General features: G+C 39.7%; 1 protein-coding gene across 2 annotated transcripts in view; it reads left to right on the top strand.

Annotated features, from left to right (window-relative positions):
• LOC103385114 (uncharacterized) overlaps nucleotides 1-18,961 on the top strand; it is a 59,958-nt gene that overhangs the window by 5,771 nt on the left and 35,226 nt on the right. The gene's annotated exons all lie outside the window — the stretch shown is intronic.

The raw sequence follows: 18,961 nt of genomic DNA, 5'->3' as shown, positions 1-18,961 counted from the left end.
CGTCTGCTGTGGTTGTTCTGCCATTGGTTGTTAAAAGGCAGACTGGAAAACAGTGGCTTTATGTCGGCGTCGGAAAAAGGAACCAGGGAAAAAAAGGCTTCACTGCTGCGCGGCCCGTCTTTATGCTTTCGTTTCGGTTCCATTTTGTCATTTTCTACAATGTTCCCATAAAAACATGATCGTCATCCCTTTATGCTGCAAGAATTTAAGAAGACAGTCTTTTTTTTTAGTTACTTCTTGGAACAACCTGTAGGGTGTTTATAATACAGCTGTTCCATAAGCATCGCTAGACTCAATATGAAGTTAGATCCTAAATGTTTAATAAACTACTGAAATGCCGAAAATAAGTAGAAACTGAACTTAAAGGAATACATAAATAATATCGACTATATATGTTTAAGACATTTGGCTGTTTTTTTGTATTGTATTGTCAGACGATGCTTAAACGTTATTATTAAATCTTTTAAAGGTGGCCTAAGAAGGAAAGTGATTTCGAAGTGATGTATTTGGAATGAACTGCGGGACAATTCCTTATCGATGGAGAACGGTCCCACCTTCCGGTACTCATGAGCCAGCATGATGTTGTTAGTGATTGACAGCAGATGGCAGTATACCATCTTGAAAACCTAGGTGCTTTGCATTCAAGGGTTGTCTCGTGAATATGATGAGAAGAAAGCTCAAAAACACAGATTTTTGTATTTCAGCTTACTGAGGAGTTCCTATGGTCTTGTGTGATAATCTCAGCCTAGCTGCACACTATAAGGGAGGTGGTAAAGCAAACACGTTTTTAATTATGCTGAAACATTAAATCCTAAAGTTGGACATTAAAATTGCTCATGTTTGACATCCCATCCCATGGCACTCTACTATAATTAGGCCCATACTGTGGAAAATATTACAACACAGTAGCAAAGCATCTAGAAGGAAATACCACAATGAGCATGGATCATAGTTGACAAGTATTTCTGACATTTTAGCCAATTCTGTTGGTGTTTAACCTGTCTTATGGTTATTTTGCAGTTAGTATTGATGTTCCTTCTAGCCTATCAGCTGCATTTTATCTCTCCCTATTGATGAGACAGTCTAGTCACACAGTACTTTACCCCACCTCAATTAGCAAGTCCAGTTTGGCTAATTTAGTCTACTGAAGACACTATAAGGATGCATCATGTAATTTTATGTCGACGGACAGTCGATGTTTAGACTCTATAAATTGTGTTTAAGTGGATTAATAGTGTGCTGAGCTTGTGTGAGCAAATTGGTGCTGAAAAGTAGTGACTCTCAGTGCAGTTGGATAATTGAACAGAATGGAGTGCACTGATGAGATTTTCAGAAGTGGTTTCACATTTCAGGATTGGAAATAAAAAAATTTAAGGTGTAAATCTGTAATTTTTTAATGTATACGAAGATTACAATGACTTGAAAAAATACTTTAGCTTGTGAAAGTGCATGTAATTATTTAAGATGTAAATTCATATTTTTTAAATGTAAACAAGATTACAATGACTATTGAAAAAAGACTTTAGCTTGTGAAAGTGCATGTAATTGTGCATAAGATTCATATAATTGATATTATGTTAACTATTTACATTCCAAAGTTTAACTCTCTGTCTCTAACTGATGTGCCGTCTTTATTGCATTGTTTGAAAAGGCTGTGGCAGAGCCTCAGATAGCCTTGACTTTGACGTGTCACTGCAGTGCAAAGTTAGAAGATGACGGTGCAGAAGGAATGTGAGGCTTCACACTAATAGAGACTAGACGGAAAGTGGATTGTCCATGAAACTGCTTGATCTTGACCTGGCTGCCTGCTGTTATGGCTCCTCTGTCTGTCATAACAACCTAGCCCCTCCCCCAAAACACACAGGCTCTGTACACGCACAAACATGCACACACACACACACACACACACAAACCACCTTACATTACATTTTTTGTTTAGGTGTAAACTGCATGACTATATACACTTGAGGCTTTAGGTGTGAAAAACAACACTGCAGAGAAGCAGCGTGAAAAGTGTGCTGTGTATTTATTGGTGGTGGAACTATTCCACACAATTGTAATCCCTGTCGTCTGCTGATTTCTAGCAGCCTGGCTTGGAATTCCTTTCAATATAAGAAAATGGTATAGCCCCTGAGTGCTACTGCAGTTTTATTACCTGAGGTGGTCTGCCTGAATATAGCTTACCACATGTCTCATTCAAAGGGAATGGCAGGTATGTGTCACTAGTCATAAATTGCAGCTTGCCTTCAGCAGTAATCAGTTGCCAAGGAAACCTCAAATGGGATTATGACCTTCTGCCGTGTAAAGGCAAGTGAAATGTTGGAGTTGTCAACATGCAAGAGACAAACATTTTTAAGATGTTGGTAAATAATTGATTCTCTCATTATTCCAAATGAATGTGTGATTTGTCTGTCTGAGAGTTTTGGAATGCAATAAAATATAGTTACTCAGCCAGAATCTAATTTAAAACATTGCCAACAGGTAATTTACATGTAATTAGGTTAAATATTGCTCATCCGTAAGGGATATTTGTCAGTGGTAAGGTAATCAACAGCTGTGACAGTGTACTGAATGGAATGAGTAGAAAGGAGGAAAACAAAGACAGAAGGAGGGAGCTAAGAACACAGCGCTGCCTGGAAGGAGGGCAGAGCTTCTAGAAGGGTGGAGATAGAGAAATGGGGGACGGTAGTATTTAGTATGCACGACCAAGCTGCCCCATCTGCTTAGCGCAGCAGTCCCTGTCGTATAACTGTCTACAGGCCGTGGGCCACATAAAGAATGTCTCAGATTTGATGTAATTCCGCAAAATTAATGACAGCTTTACTCAGTGTAGGCCGTGAGGGAATGATTAGTGTTTGATCGTCCATCTGATCAGTTCCCTTGGTTGGCTGCAGGGAGATGCTCCACTACATACCCGCATGTTGCCTATAGCAATCACACACCTACACTGTTAAACCCATACCTTTCATTACCTCTGCGTCCTGGTGATGTTGGAAATCTCACTTCCTGTTTTGAAAAACAAACAGATAAAACATTCTTGCAAACTCTGTTCTGTGACACATCACACTAAAATAAACACCTATTGATGGAAGGGATGCTGGTCCCTCTGGTGATGTCATGGTGCATGGTGTCTTTTATATCAATCTGTGCAGTATTTCAAAGGAAAGTGGGCCAACCAGCATCCAATTTAGAGAACTCAGAGGTCACACAATGACCTTTTACTAGACAGGCTTTACAGCACTTCTGATTGGAATTGGGTATTAGTTTTTAAAAGAGATGTGGAATGGATTGGAAATCTAAGAGAAGAAATTGATCCACTGAATGGATTGCAAGTGGAATTCCTCTCCGTTTAATCCCACCCCGATCAGCTGGCCCAACCCCCACCTCATCCTCCTGGGCCACAGCGTTTACAAGCGAATGGGGCATTCTGTTTTACAAGTGAGCCCGGTGCGTCCCTGTGTGCTAGCAACATTAAAATTGAACCCGTCTTATCTGTGCAAAGCGCGAGGCTTTATATCAGTGGCTGTCATGTCCCTGCCATGAGGCTCCTGTGTGCTTTTATGTAATGTGGTGCAGTCAAAAGCTGAATGGACAATTAAAGTGAGGTGATAGACAAACAAGTTATTGAAGGCAGCAGTGCTGGTTTGTGATTTTCAAGGCAGAGTTGGGTTATGACAAAATGATTGCAAAATGTTTTACTATTGCTAACAAGGCCAAGTCCAACACATGACATGCAGTTTGTAGCCAAGTCAAGATCATCATCAGTTAGAGGCACTATGATTGAGTGACAAAATGCAGTTTCTCTGGCCATTAGTACTCTGGTCCAGTATCAAACACAGGGTTGTCCAGTTTAGAAGAGGCTTAGGGAGAGTTGTGTTTCTGCCAACACAGATTGCTGGACAGATTGGCAATCTTTCACTGAGTATGGCTGACTGTTTTTCCCTGAAATTGTGGGCCATTATAACAAATTACTTCCAAATACAGCAATAAAGTAAACAAAAATCCTCTTGCATCTGCTTCAGTACTTGGCCTGTCCAGATTAAATTCCAACTCTTATTCCTTGTTGGGTTTTCTATTTTCTTTTTCTTTTTTAACTTCTTTCCATAACAGTGTCTTTTCACACAAACATGTTTATTTCTGCCATCCGCTTTCCTACACTACTGGCATCCTCTGATGCCCTTTAATTTTTTTCTTTCTCTATATATCCACCCTCATTGATTTTTTTATTTTTTTTTTCCTTGCTCATTTTATTTTTTTTGGCTGATCTTAAGACCTTTCTTGGCGCAGTGACCTTTCAGGTTTTAAATTAAACCCCACTGCGGCATGTCTCTCTTCATATACCGCCAGTTACGAGCCTTTGGAGAACTGCAAAAATATAACGATTCTGATGAAATGGGACCTTTCATAAAGCTCTTCCAAATTTCTTTTACATTTTTCTTACCCCTCTCCCATCACATTAGTATTCACTCATGAACCACATCCTAAAGAGCAGATCATGGAAAATGTGAGATGAGATGCATGCACATGCCTCGGGACATGCACATCATGTGAATGCACACAGTGTTGCTCATGGCTAATGGCTTCTAATCAAATGCCATGTATGTTTGAGGTGATTTATGGAACATGCACAAATTATGCTTGCAAAAAGATCGTTTAATCAGAAGGAGACAGTTTTTCAATGATAACTTCGTTTGTGGCCTTTTACAGGAGATCATTTCTCTTTGCATTTTTACATCAAATGATTAATAAGATAAGACCTTATCTAATAGACTTATAATAAATTGTATTTATTTGCTAGATCATCTTTTCTACCCTGATGTCATGTCGTCACCTGGTAGTTGTACATTTCTGCCAATGCGTAACATGTGTTCAGAATTTCACAGTATGATTTCGTCAGGTCGGCACTTGGGGAAAAGTGATTAACATTAAAAAACCTGCTCTTGAGGTTAAGCGGTACGTCTCAGACACTGAAGGAAAGTGTAAGAGTTGTGTCCTCTCATCAACCTCTGGCCCTATTGCATAACGTTCCCCCCATTCTGTAAATTGAAACAAGTGATGGGTCTCATCCCATTAAAGCGAGCAACATACGTGTTGCAAATTTGATTGAAACAACATGAGCTTTATCTGCTCTACAAATCAACAATCAAAAACTACCTGTTCATTGGCCCCTATAAAATTCAAAGCAGAGAAAGTACCAGCAATTACTGAGGATAATTAAAGCAATTAAGCTCTCCCATTTAGAGCTGACCCTGCAAGCTTTGATGCTTTGACCATTCCATCATAAAAATTACAAACACCCAATGAAATTTGAAATTGTAATTCATCTTCATCCATTACATGTAGTGTTAATCGCTATTATAAGGACAAGGGCATTTGATATGACTGTAGTTTTCACCCAGTGTGATTTAGCCTCGTAAACAGAATTTTAAATTTGACCATATGATTATAGTTGTACTGATCATATGAACGTTTAAACTATGCTATTAGGATGTATATAAGAAGGCCTCAATTAAAATAATATTTAAAATGTATCATTTCAGATGAGCTTTTATCCAGCAACGAAAATGTTTCCTTGCAAATATTTTTTTTCTTTATTCACTTCATTTTACTGCAGAAGAGGAATACATTGTACATTGACAAAACTACCTAATGGTGGGCTTTTAAACAATTAAAAATAAATAAAGGGTCCTTTATGAAGGGACATTTTAAATGGTTTTAGATTCCCCTCAAGCCTAATTAGGTCTAATAAGATCTGGTTTAGAGATTTGTATGGAGTAATGAATGCAACTCGCTGATAAAATGTGTCCTTCATGTATCTTTTGTTACCACATGGGATCAGTCCTCCATTGACAGTCGGTATGTTTACATGCACAGTTAAGTCCAGCTACAATTACACTTTGACGGGGCAGTTTTATTGGACTACTGTCCTTGTCCTTGTTTACAAGATCTGGATTGAAATCATTTTTTACATATGTCGTTCAACTTTGCAATAATAGGTGGCAATATGCCACTTGCTAGTGTTTATCAATTTCCAAATAATGTCCAATTTGTTAGCATTTTGTTAACCGCGAAGCAATAAATCTAACAACTTTATTATTCTGTAAATTTTCTACCATCTGTACCTCTAAATTGTCAGAATTAGATTTTTGTCCTTCGTGGCGTTCTTTGTGCCTTTGGTGCAATTTGAGAGCTGGCAAGAACATTGAACGACATTTGAAATGTTATCAGTGTTAGAATTTTTAGCTTATATTACTTGAGTGATAAAGACTATGACACACATGGTTGATGGTAACAGAAAATATTACATTCTGTATGTTATCATTGTATGTATAAAGATACTATGGGCTGTTGTACAGTGGACAGTAGTGTTGTACTCAACACCAAAATAAAAATGTACATTTGCTTTATTTGCAAAACCAGGTTCTCTGCAAAATGGGGCAGGAGAATATTTAATAGAAGGACCAGATGGGAGAAAAGGAGCCTGACGGTAAACCTCAGAGCATTAAACTGAAGATTAATAAACTTGGTCAATTGTTCCAAAACCCGCAGAGCCACTTCCTGTCTGCTTTCAAAACTAAACCAACAGAGTTAGAGGGCATTGCTGCTGATTAGAACACATGGTGGGAGCTGTGTCTTAAAGTAACTCCAGTGATAGGAGAGCCAGAAGACAGAAACTCCCCTGTTACCTCGAACCGTATACATGTGATGTGCAAGAACAGCTGGGGTTTTCTTATCAAACTCTTTAGCCACCAGTTGGCTCACACCGTTAGCAGTAAGAAAAGGACGTCATTAAATTTGATGGTCAAACATGAGCAGGTAGTTTTACCTGTGTGTAATTTTGTGTATTTGTGTAGAATAAGATTCTCAACATAAATGCTGCTGAGATTCCTGCCATAAAAATGTGATGATCAGTATTAGTAGCGCAGTGGAAATAAATTAATCAAAATGATGGGCACATTGTTAGGGTTAACACCCCGTCTATTATATTGATAATGACTTGAGAACTGGAGATGGGTTAGTTTCAAAATGGAGATGTTGAAAAAGGCAGTACAAGGAAAATGAATACTACTACTACTATTACTACTACTACTACTGGCAATTATATGTCACAAATAATTCTGTCTCCCAGTAAAGTATAAAATGAATTTTGTAAAATGGCCAGAACAATGATTTTAAGATTGATCACTTTAGCATCAGTAAAGAGTTCCATGTGCTGCCATTTCTACTTAAATATTGAAGTGCAGACACATTGAGAAAAATGCACTTGTAGAAATATAAAGGAACTTTGATGTGATTTGATGTAAAAATGCTTTGCCGGTTTTCTTCCCTCACAAGTTACCCTCCACTGACGGCATGCACGTTACAGCCCTGAATTCTAATCCCACTTCCCTTATATTGGCCTGCTCTAACAACATGCAGAGGTGATTTCTGCATCCCCTCCACTGAGGTGCTCCTTGTAGCCTTGGTAAACCTAATGAATTATGTGCCAGCCCATTTTAAACATGTGTGGTATTACCCCATTCCAGGGTGCATCCTCCTGGGTGTCAATGAATCACTGATCTCATCAGACTCGTTCCCTCTCTTCTCTCACCTTCCTACTCTTCATCTCTCTCTGTCTTCCTCTCTTCCTTTGCTCTCTCCTCTCTCTCTTCTGCTCCCTTCCCCCATTGCCTGTCACACTCCAGTCCCCCAAAGGCATCTGTCCAGGATCTGCCAGGCTCATCAGTGAAGGAGAAGGGAAGGCTAACTGGGAGCCTGTAGTGGTTGTAAATCTGACCATGCAAGGAGGGAGGGCAACCTGCACTAGCCACACTCCCTCAGCTGCCCAGTAGGTCCAGCTAGCTCCCATCACACTAAAACCTTATACACACCCCAAACCTAGTCTTTACATGCTTCTTGGGTGATCCAGTCACAAAGTGACAGCTTTATGTAAGGTCAGTTTGCACCATGCTCTCAGACTGCATCTCCACATGGACATATAGTAATATGTAGATTATGTGTTTTTTTTAAAAAAAGCTAAAAAAATGTTTTGTTATAACTGGAGTTAGCCAGCAGTAATTCCTGTGTCTGACCCCTATTTCTAAAATATGAAGAGACAAGTATAGTCTTAAGTCAATTTGTTGGTGTGAAAGCAGAATTAGCAAAAGAAAGTTGGTGAACAATTCTGTATTCTCCCCGTGGGTGGAGCTGTTGCAGGCCACTTTTCATCTTTCTGGCGATGCCAGCTTTCCTAAGACTCTGAGAGCCATGTTTTTTTCCACTGACCCAACTCCCTCAACTGTATCTGCCTGTTTTACCCATTATTTTCTTTTTTGCTGGCCGCCTTTAACTCCATCACAGAGTTGTGATGTGTGCTCCACTTCAATGACGTAGAAGTTAGATGAAATGACTGACTGAGGTTACCTTTGAGAACACTGGATACATATCAGATTTAGGATCACGTACAGTACGTATGTAAGTGGCTTGGGTGGGATTTGAAAATTGTGATTATTCTTTGTTAAACTCTGACTTTTATGATGTGAAGGGTTATATGTAGGAGTCCTTAATGATAGTGATTTAATATCTGACGGATGTTTGTAGGAAGGTAAAGTTGTTTTACAATAAAGTCTTATCGCTTTTTCACTCTGATTTACGCTGATGCAATCTCCAGTCTTTCTGTATGGAGTTGGCATGTTCTCCCCTTTTGTTGGGGGTTTTCTCCAGATTCTCCAGTTTCCTAGGGAAAGGTTAATTGAAGACTCTAAATCAACCATAGCCATGAGTGTCAATGTGAAAGGTTGTTTGTCTCTGTGTGAGATGGACTGCCACACTGTCCAGCAGGTACCCCGCCCTCGACCGATCACTACTGGGATTTGCTACATCCCCCGCAACCCTAAAAAGGATTAGGCCATAGAGAGTGAATGAATAAATTGAGATAAGATGCTTGTTTTATTTAGCTCAACACCTTGAGCTGACCTGATTTAGCTGTAGCAATTGAATACCCATGTCACATTTTAAAGAAAGCGCTAACAACAGTGGTGGACGGCTTTACTCACATAAACCTGATGGACTTGTAAAGGAGTGTTTATAACTCTCCTGTTAAACAAAGGCCAGTGTAGGTCCTGTACCAACTTTAAAAACAGCTGGATGAGCAAAAAGAGTCCTTGGTTTGGTGCACTCTACAGCCTCATTGTTAGAGGTCACTAAGACAACAATACTGCGTCAATATCAATGTTTACTCTGTTTCTGAGTATACGTGGATTCTAAATTAAGTAATTCATGGGAGTGATTGATTCACTGTGAGTTTAAGACTAACATTTGTCTTAAACTCACACTTGCCCTAAAGTCAGGTTTTCTATTTATAGACTGGGCCTGAAATATGTTTCTGGCTATTGAACCTAAATTATCATGCTGTTGATCTGGATTACATTGTATGTGTTTAATGTAGTCCCTTTTATGGGCAGTGGTTAAGGAACCGGGCTGGGGTCTGGAAGGTTTCAGGTGCAAATCCACCAGCTGCCAAGTGCTCCCCGGGCGCTCGAAGCTGCCCACTGTTCACTGTGGTGATGGCTTAAATGCAGAGGTCACGTTTGGTGGTGTGCTGTGTCACACTGTCACAATGACAAGGAGTTCACTTTCCTTGATGTTTATTTAGGAATCCATTTACAGACCGGATTGGACAGTTCGGAGAGCTGTGTTCATCCCGCGGGCCACCAGTTGATAATCACTATATTCCACACTGGGTATAGGTCTATGGGTAAACAATATGTGGACTCCAATGTTTGCCCTGGCCTTTATGCTGCATACATGATGTGCATATTTAATCTAATGATTATTAAATTGTGTGGTGATGCTATGACACAAAATTAATTGGTTGAGAAAAGTCTCTGCTGTTTGTCAAAAAAAAAAAAAAAGGCTCAGTTTTCAGATCTGCATTCAATTCCTAGAAAGAGGTTAGTGGCAAATGTTTGTTGCTGAGGAGCTGATCAGAGCTGGATGGTGTGAAGTATCATTTAATCCATGGTGCTATGCAGAGGTAATTTCAGGGTAGCAATAAAGCCTTGGAAGCCTTGCACAGATCTGGACTGCAATGCAGAGAAGGGGGCCCTGCTCTCTCACACATGCATACATTCAGCTGGGTGTGACACCATTCCACACACATAGACACGCACCCTCCCTCGTCTTATCTGAGAAATAAGCATTTTTACAGAGTTTCAGCTGTAAAAGGAGAGGAGCAGATAGCCCATAAATCTCGTCATAAAAATGTTAAGTTGTCAGAGGTGCCATCAGCCATCAATCGTGTGCGGCAAGCTGATGAAGGGGAAATAGGTGATAAAAAACAGCATTTTAGGGAAATTATGTCCAGTCTTCCATTTGCGAAGTGCTGCAGTCGCATCACAGCAGAATCTTAATCACTGACTGGTGTGGCCAGGGACTATTCCTTGGTGTGACAGTGAGGAGGATCACACCCTGTTTGTAGGGTGGGATATGAGGGAGGAGAGGAGAGCCGTAGGGAGGGGGGATGGGGAAGCAGCATTGTAGAAAATTATACAACTAGCATAAATCACTTCTACAATACCGTTTTTCTCCATCCCTCAATTTCTCGTTTCCTCCTTCCCCCTCACGACTCCTCTCCTGTGCTCCGCTACTCACTTTGCTTCATGGCCATGCATCTCCCTCTCCTCATTTTTACTCCCACTGGTCATCACCCTCTGTAGTCCTTGTGGCTTTGGCCCTCTATTTCTTTCTCTTTTAGTTGTTGCGTCATGGTTCATATGAAACATTGGCGGTCAGTGCTGTCAGTAGTCCTCTCCATTCATCCCAACTTCATTTCTACTGCGGTTTGTTTACATGCTTTCTTTATTGATCCGTGTTTTTGTAGCCCACTCAGGATTTATCCTCTGTCCGTTTGACTGTATTGGTGAGCTATAGGATTGACTTGTCTCTCTAAGATGCTTCAGATATGGTGTGTTCTTGAAATGAAGAAAAAACAATCTGGCCCACAGCTTATTTCACACTTTATCTGACAGTTCAGTGACAGGATTCTTGGCCGCTGCTTTATTGTTGAGTTTTTCTTCCCAAATGGAAATGTAACGACAAGCAGGACATTTATGTTTCCCAGCAATTTTATACAAGTCAGGCTTTCAATGAACGAGCTGCTGGATAAATTATTCTCCACGCAAACGCTGTTTTCAATTAACTCGTACGTCACTTGCACACAAGTGTAAGGGAGTGCAGGTTCAGAGCTCAGACAAATCATCTGGAGCCGTCATGTAAGATAACCGCTGCCCACTGAACTGATAAATGCCTTCATTGTGTGATCTGTGACTCCCCCCTTTTAATGGAAGGTCATTTGTTAATTAATTTGAATGGCCTTACACTGGCTATCATTCAGCGTCCATGGTTTTGGTTGAGTCAGGTCATTTTTGCACTGAGCAGACGTTAGACGCCGTGGACAGGTGCAGTGATGCATGTTCATCATGCAGTGGTCCCTCTGATAAATAAAAACCTCCTCTTTAAGAACATTTTTTGTAACCATAAACTTAATTATTTTTGCTTCAGAAACATGCCTATCCAAGTTTTTCCACTCATAACTGTGACAACAAGTCATGGCCGTTGAGATGTTGTTTGTAGCTGTGATCGGTTGAAGTTCTTGTTCATGCAGAGTTGCCTGGCTTCATTCACAAAGTTACTGATAACTGCTCAAGCGTGTCCTCTGTGTTCCAGGTGGTTGATGTTGAGACATTCAAGATGCACTGGCAGGGACCGCTGTTGGCACTATCCTGTGTTAGGGGCTGTGCTGCCACCTTTAGTTATACTGCGGTACTGTAATGCAGTACTCATTCCCCCAGCAACAGTTTTGGGAGGCTACTCTGCAGTTCAGTCACACAGCGTGTTGTTTGTGACAGAGGGTAGTTTTACAGCATTACAGACAGTGTGCCAGTGAACATGAAGGCTTTATGGAAATGGACCGTGGCTAAGATATTCTGTCCAAATGTGTTTAGGCTTTTGTAATGCTTAAAAACAACTAGGTTTTTACAACCATTTGCTTTGCTTTATATTTGTTTATCACCTTTGAGATGAACAAAGCATTACTATTATTTCCTGGTGTTTTTCCATAACTGCGCTTCCACTCTATGGTTTTTGGATCTATGTGAATGACACCTGAGAGCATCATACTTCAGCTGCAGTGTTTAGGTCAAAACAGAACAGAAAGAAATCGGCTATAAAACTGTTCTTGTGCTTTGCTTTATATTTGTTTCACACATTGACTGTTTTAAAACATTTTGTTACCGATTGAGATCCTTCAGAACACTCTACAGTACACACTACTCTCTGACCCCACTCATAGAGTTTCTCCATCTTTCTGCTTCATATAAGCCAAAAAACACATGCACTACTTCTCTTGTCATTGTTTGAAAGAAACTTGATCTTTAAACATTGTGATTTTTGTGACTACTTTTTTGTTTGTGTTGCTTAAACTCACTGCCTTACGGCTGTTATTGAATGAGTCTTGGATTATTTTATTTTTTTTTACAAATTCAGTTTTTTGCATTCATAATTTGCTTGTGTACAGTGCAGTATTTCAGCCTCACCCTCATAAAAAGAGAAACTTTCACTCTCTGTACGAGGCATTTCAGACAAACTTAGCCAATGACTACAAAGAAGCATCATTTCTGATTTATTTTGCATTTACTTAGTACTATTTTGACCTATTTGACAAATTAATATAATTTATGATTTATTTTGCATTTACTATTTTGACCTATTTGACAAATTAATTTGATGTTTAGAAAGTACAAAGTTTTATAGAAGGCTCTCAGACAAAGTAGACATTTTACATACATTACCTGCACATATCTGATTGACTGTGCAGAGATGAATTTTTGTTAAAACAAACACACTGGACATACTGTCTTCTACTTTGCAGTATTCCATTGAAGGGAGTGGTTTTTTATGGAAAGTTGGTGCAGTGACAGCTCTATCTGCCAGGGGGCAGTCGAACACTCGGATGAAGGCAGCCCAGTGCCACAGAGACTCTCTTCTCTGCTCACTGCACATCTCCCATTCTGCTGCTTTGCCTTTTCTATCTGTCAGAAGACGTTTGAAGCAAATTTCACATTAACAGATCTGTGTAATGTTTTGTGAATAATGGGCCAAGAATGAAATCACGATCTATTTAAATGGTGGGGAGCTGCAGAGCTGTATATAGTGCTGTGAGGTAGCACTGCTTTAATTATATGCACTCAGTGAATTATGTCTCCAATTAATGTTCTCTTCATTAGCATTAAATCATACCAGTCAGTTTCATTTGGAGGTCAAATGGGGGTACAATGCAGGGGGGAGCGGAGGTGATATAATCTATAGGAAGGTGCAGCATTAACACTATGTAGCATGTTTATGCTAAGGAATTCAAAAAGTTTGAACATAAACGTGAGCGTTTATTCACTCTCTAACATAAGCCTGCTGGTTACAGTTCAATGAATTCAAAATGTGGAGTTGTAATTTTGCAGCCATAAAACTATTGAAAGAATCTCATTCATTTCACTACTACTCGTTTCGCCACTTGGTCCATTTATGAGCAATAAGAAATAGATACATTAATGTTATTGCAGGTTTAAATAACGCTGCTGTACTAAACTTCTTACCCAACATTTACAGAGTGGTTTTGTTTTTCTTTTATTCTAAACTTAAAGTAAAATAAAATAAAGTCACAAGTTCAGGCTGCTAATAAAGGTTTGGAAGCTGCTTCTATTTACTGTATTATATGAACTACACTGTACTTCTACTTTATTTGTTTGTCGTAGAACATTATAATTTGTGTTATTGCTGTTTGTTTTTCATTCAGACTCAGTTTGTTTTCTCCCTGTCAGCACCGTCAGTCAGTTTTATTGAATGCTTTTTTTTTCTCAGCTGGTTTCAGCAGAAAAGTATGCATTTAGTATTTTGGAAAATACACAGAAGTACACGCAGTGTGTGGACCCTACTTGTTTGTTATTGTGCAGTAAAGAGGATTGCATCCTAGGTTTAAACTTGTTTTTTAGCCCAGCGTCACTTCTGTTTCCTCAGCCCTCCATAGAAGAAGAGTCATAAACCTTTTTTTTTTTCTCTTCCAAGCAGCCATGTTAAAAAGAACACCTGTAACTCGACACACAGGCCTCTCTGCTCAAATGCCAGTCCCTACTTTATGACTCATGGGAATGGGGACACACGGCTAAATAGATAGTTTGTGTACAAGCCTTAGCCTATCTTTCAGTCGAGCATTCTCTTGGTTTCAAACATCTGAATGGGGGCCATTTTGGTTTAGCCTTATGTTTGCACAGTCCCAGGATTGTGCAGGCTCTAGTAGTGGGGGATGGGTTGGCTGTTGCCGCTTCCCTGAAGACTCCTGTTAATGTTTTAGTCATTCTGGGGCCGCTGGGCTGGGAGACAGATTCAGTCAAAAAGCATTTTAGCACCCTCAGGTCCTCAGAGTGATTTACTGCGTATTTGGACATCTGCAAAGGGCTTTTGCACCTTGAATTCTTTCTCTCTCTCTCTCTCTGTGTGTGTGTCTTTCTCTGTCTCTCTCTCTCTTCCTCTTTGCAGTCGTAAACCCTTGGGAATGGTTTGTCATACTGAGTCACCTTGAAGGTATCCAAGGTAGAGCCACTTCCTGTTACCCTCTCCCTTGGTGACCCCTCCCCTCCCCCACTGTCACCTTGCCTAACCCTCCTTCTAACCTCATCTTTCTATTATCTTCAAAGCCTTTTGCATTGCTCCCAACCACACCCCTCTCATGCTGAACATCAGATTTAGTGTGGACTGCTCCTGCTACTCTTGTGTCTCTTTGGCCATCTCTCGCTCACCAGCTGGACACATCAATCCATGTGACAGGTGCTTGTCAGTCCACTCCTTACTAGGTAGCAGCCCAGAAAGGAAACGCGTTCTTTAACGCATACAGTAACTATATCAGGGAAGGATGGCATGTGCTAATATATGAGCACATCGTCATAAAATATTAATTCCCGCTAACGAGAAAATTGTAGGTGACCTACAACTAGCTATGAGTAAGTTGCACTACCTTGTCATGTTATATTTACTGCTTTGTTGCCCATGGCGGCCACTGTGTGTCAAGTGAAGAGGAGAGCCGTCAATGGTCATCAATAACAGGTCTGTGTGGTGTGGGTGGTGCAGGCTGTGTGGCATGTGTTTTAGAAGTGATGGCCAGAGGCCCTCTGTCTCTGCAGCTCTGAAAATATGGTGTCATTAGCATCTGTGTCTCCATAACTGGGACTGTTGCTGAAGAGGCCCAAACATATCTGGTATGCAGTGTTTAGGAGGCACGCAGACAGGATAATTGCTGGGCAGAATCTGACCACAGCCCCAGACTTTCAAGTGCTCATTGCCTTTGAGCGTTTTACACCCCAAGTTGTTGAATAGCCCTAGGGAAACAAGGTCTGCATTGATTTATTGCTTACCCTTAAGTCTTTTGTTTCTTAAGACCAAAGATAACTTGGTCAGCCACCAAAGGAGAGAAGAAGAAAAACTTAACTCTGATACTCAAAACTAAATACGTTATATTAATAATGTGTGATTTATTATCTCTGTTACGTATAGGAGTCCGACATGCATGAAAACCAAACATGCAAAATAGAATAAGTGTGCTAAGCGTTTAGCCATTACAGACACATTCCCCGGGATGTTTGGCATCATGTCATAACCACAGTGGTCTTCCTGCCAGTACCAGTGATTGAACAGAGGAACAGAGTGTTCTTACTGAGGGGGATAAAAACTTGGATTGTACCGGAGGCTAAATCAATAGCAGCACCTGTGTATTAAATAATTAATAATTGTTTTGTGTGCTTCAATAACGGTGCGACATACATGCGGTTTAAAGTGGTAATTCTGCTCCTTGAATTCCTTCTTTTTTTAATTTGTTTTATTCTAAGACACTGCTTAACCTGCAAGAATTCCGCTGAAAGTGTCTTGTCCTTTCGTGTAACTCCTTGCCGTCTTCAAAATCTTGTTAAAACAAACCAAAAGATGTCATAATTGGTTGCACATGGTGCTCATCTGGCATGGCTATTTATTAGCGTGTTGGCAAGACATATTTGCAGTCAAATGTTATGTCTTGCCATAAATGTATTTATTGTTATATTGAACACTTGTGAGGATGACACGTTGATTGACACCAAAATAAGGAAAAAGTAGTTTTGGTGGATTTTTTCAGGACGGTACGAAAATATTTTTAGTTGTTAGCACAACAGAGAGCAAATTTAATGCTGACATTTTCTTTCAGTATTATAAGCTGGTTATACATTTTACACTGTTTGGTTAATTATACTTGGTGTGTCATTCAATGTTAATTCTTTTTTAACAAGCTTTTTTTTTACTACGTTAAAGGTCATCGTGCATGTCTGATGGGATAGAATCCACTATTTTGCAGTTGGGCAAATACTGCCGTCTACGACACACACTGACTTGTTTGTTTGTTTTACCACATTAGATGAGAGTACACTACTAACTCATTTGAGTATTATCAGTACTGCCCTAGCAATCACAGTTAAAACTGTTCTTATCTGTGTCTGAAATAAATGCTATTATATCTGTTTGCTGAAAACAGAAAATGAACCAGTTGCTGTAAATTGCCGCTTGACTCAAGATGATTGAATTTTTTTTTGACCAACTTGGCTGTGGTCAAACAACTTCTCCTTGACAGACAGAGTCCTGGCGGTGCACCTTTTCTTTTTTCTTTCTTATTAACAGTGATTAATGACCATGAGGGTGGATGACTGGAGCGTTGGCATGAAATCGATGGTGAGATCACACATGATGTTACAGATACTTGTTGTCCGTTGCAGTTGCTGTGTTTTGCTTTTTGCCGTAACCACAACAACCCCACCGTAGTTTCCTGCTCAAGGTTATGCGAGGAGTGGGGGGGTGGGGGGTTTTGACAGCTGTGCAGCTGTAGCTGAAGGTAGACCTAGTCATACTCAACCCGTCGCAAAGACTCGCCGTCGCAGAAACAAACTGTAAGAATGAGAAAAATAGGTGGGAATGAAGGCCGTCTGCAGTTCAGCCTTTATTGAACAGAGCCAATTATCTCTGAGCAGATATGACTGACAGACAGCTGATAGATAATAGGCACATGAAGGATCAGTTTAATGTATGATATATGCCAGGGTGGAAATTGACTTTTTATTATAACAGGGGTCCTTTTGCTCCTGTAAAATATGTTTTTCAGTTTGACTCTGTTGTCAATTGTCATTACCCAGTACATCTTTTATTCAGCAGTAGTAATGTCTTTCAGACCCAGAGGGAGGACAGACAACACTTACCGTTTCATGTATGTTATCTGTGTGTTGTCTGCTTCTGCCTTATTTGGTTGCAGTCCATATATAATCTGCTCTGTTTTCTGTAAAGACTCACCACACGGACTCGCCCCTTCCCTCGAAACTGTATGTTCAAATGAATATCACCTGACTAGATCTTAAAAGAAACAGACAAAAGTCAGATACACATACAGGAAGTCCTCAGTTCAGTTGACATCTGGTGTCTTTTTGATAGTTTTATCACCAAATAGTGAGTTATGTTTCAAATCTGTACATCTTCTTTCCTCTTGTACACAAGCATTACATTCTCTTAGAGTGAATGTATAGATAGATAATTTTTTTTTATTGGTCCCAAGCTGGAAAATTACAGAAAAGAACACACCCTCGAACCCAGTTTTCAGATGCTTTCCTCCACTCAGAAGAACAGCTTATACTAACTAACCTACGGTACCATCTGATTTTGTATCTATTGATGTTTACGTCAAGTTTTTTTGTTTTTTTTTGTGAGTTACAGAAGACTTAGGCGTAAATGTAAGACACACATTGACATAAATATCTATCTAAATGTTTCTGTTAACTGAAATACTTAATTTTATTTAGGCTTTTCAGTAGCTTAAATATTTTAAACACTAAATATGGTACACTTGTGAAACACTTTGTGATTTAGTTTTTCTTTTGTCTAACTGCTTCAAACAAAAATATCTTTTTAATGGTAACTTCAATTGTGTAGGATTTGTATTTTTACCACAGAGGTAAAAACTCACCTATTGGCATGTAACCCAATGCTGGAAGTATACCGAATAGAACCCACAATGCTTTGGTGCATTTTGAGGAGGAAACTAAGAGTAAAAGAATGACAACAGTCTGTAAGGGGAAACAGATGAGGATGAACAACAGACGATTAGCCAACATCTATTTTAGTAACGCTGCACTAGCATGATCTCACAGGTATCAAAAAAAAAACATGAGAAAATTCTACATAATATGGGAAGAATTGTTCAGGGCAGGAAATAGCTTTTTGCGACGAGGCATATTTTCCTTATTGTGTCATAAGTGGACTGAAAAAGATGGATCCTTCTCTACACCCAATCCCTGACCTCACGTATTGGCACAGCCCATCTATCCTCAAGGTCTCCTTGCAGAAAACATTAATTGTTCTAAGGCCCTATTAAATTTATTTTTCTTCTCTTCTAGCATGCCTTTTAATGGCAATGTTATTTGCATACACTTGGGTAATTATTCACAGGGATGCAGCAAGGCTCCAGACATGGGTGTGTGCTCGTGCAGACACGGAAAACCCACCAAAGTTGAGGGAAAAGTGCTTAGCTAAAGGGAATTAAAAACATTGTCAATTTCAGTCAAAGCTCGTGAGGAGCTCCAGTGGTTGTCGGTTTTAGTTTTAGAAGATTTAAAGAGCTGTTTAAAATGTAATCGTAAATAATAATAAAAAAAAGGCAACCTACTGAAAGTTAAAACAAGCAATTGGATTAAACATTGTTGCTGCCTGATTCTTTATACCAAATCTGACAGTAAGTGACTGTTAAACAAGACACACACCAAAAAAACACTTTATTGATTGTAAAAGGTCTAGTAAAGAAGAACTTTATTTTTGAGTTACGATGTAGTGAAAAAACAGTGAAAATCTGTGACTCACGATATGTCCATGA

Source organism: Cynoglossus semilaevis, chromosome 10, assembly GCF_000523025.1.
Source record: "Cynoglossus semilaevis isolate Cse_v1.0 chromosome 10, Cse_v1.0, whole genome shotgun sequence".
Classification (NCBI taxonomy): Eukaryota; Metazoa; Chordata; class Actinopteri; order Pleuronectiformes; family Cynoglossidae; genus Cynoglossus; species Cynoglossus semilaevis.
The sequence above is the reverse complement of the archived record's forward strand: the minus strand, read 5'-3'. Positions and strand labels throughout refer to the sequence as shown.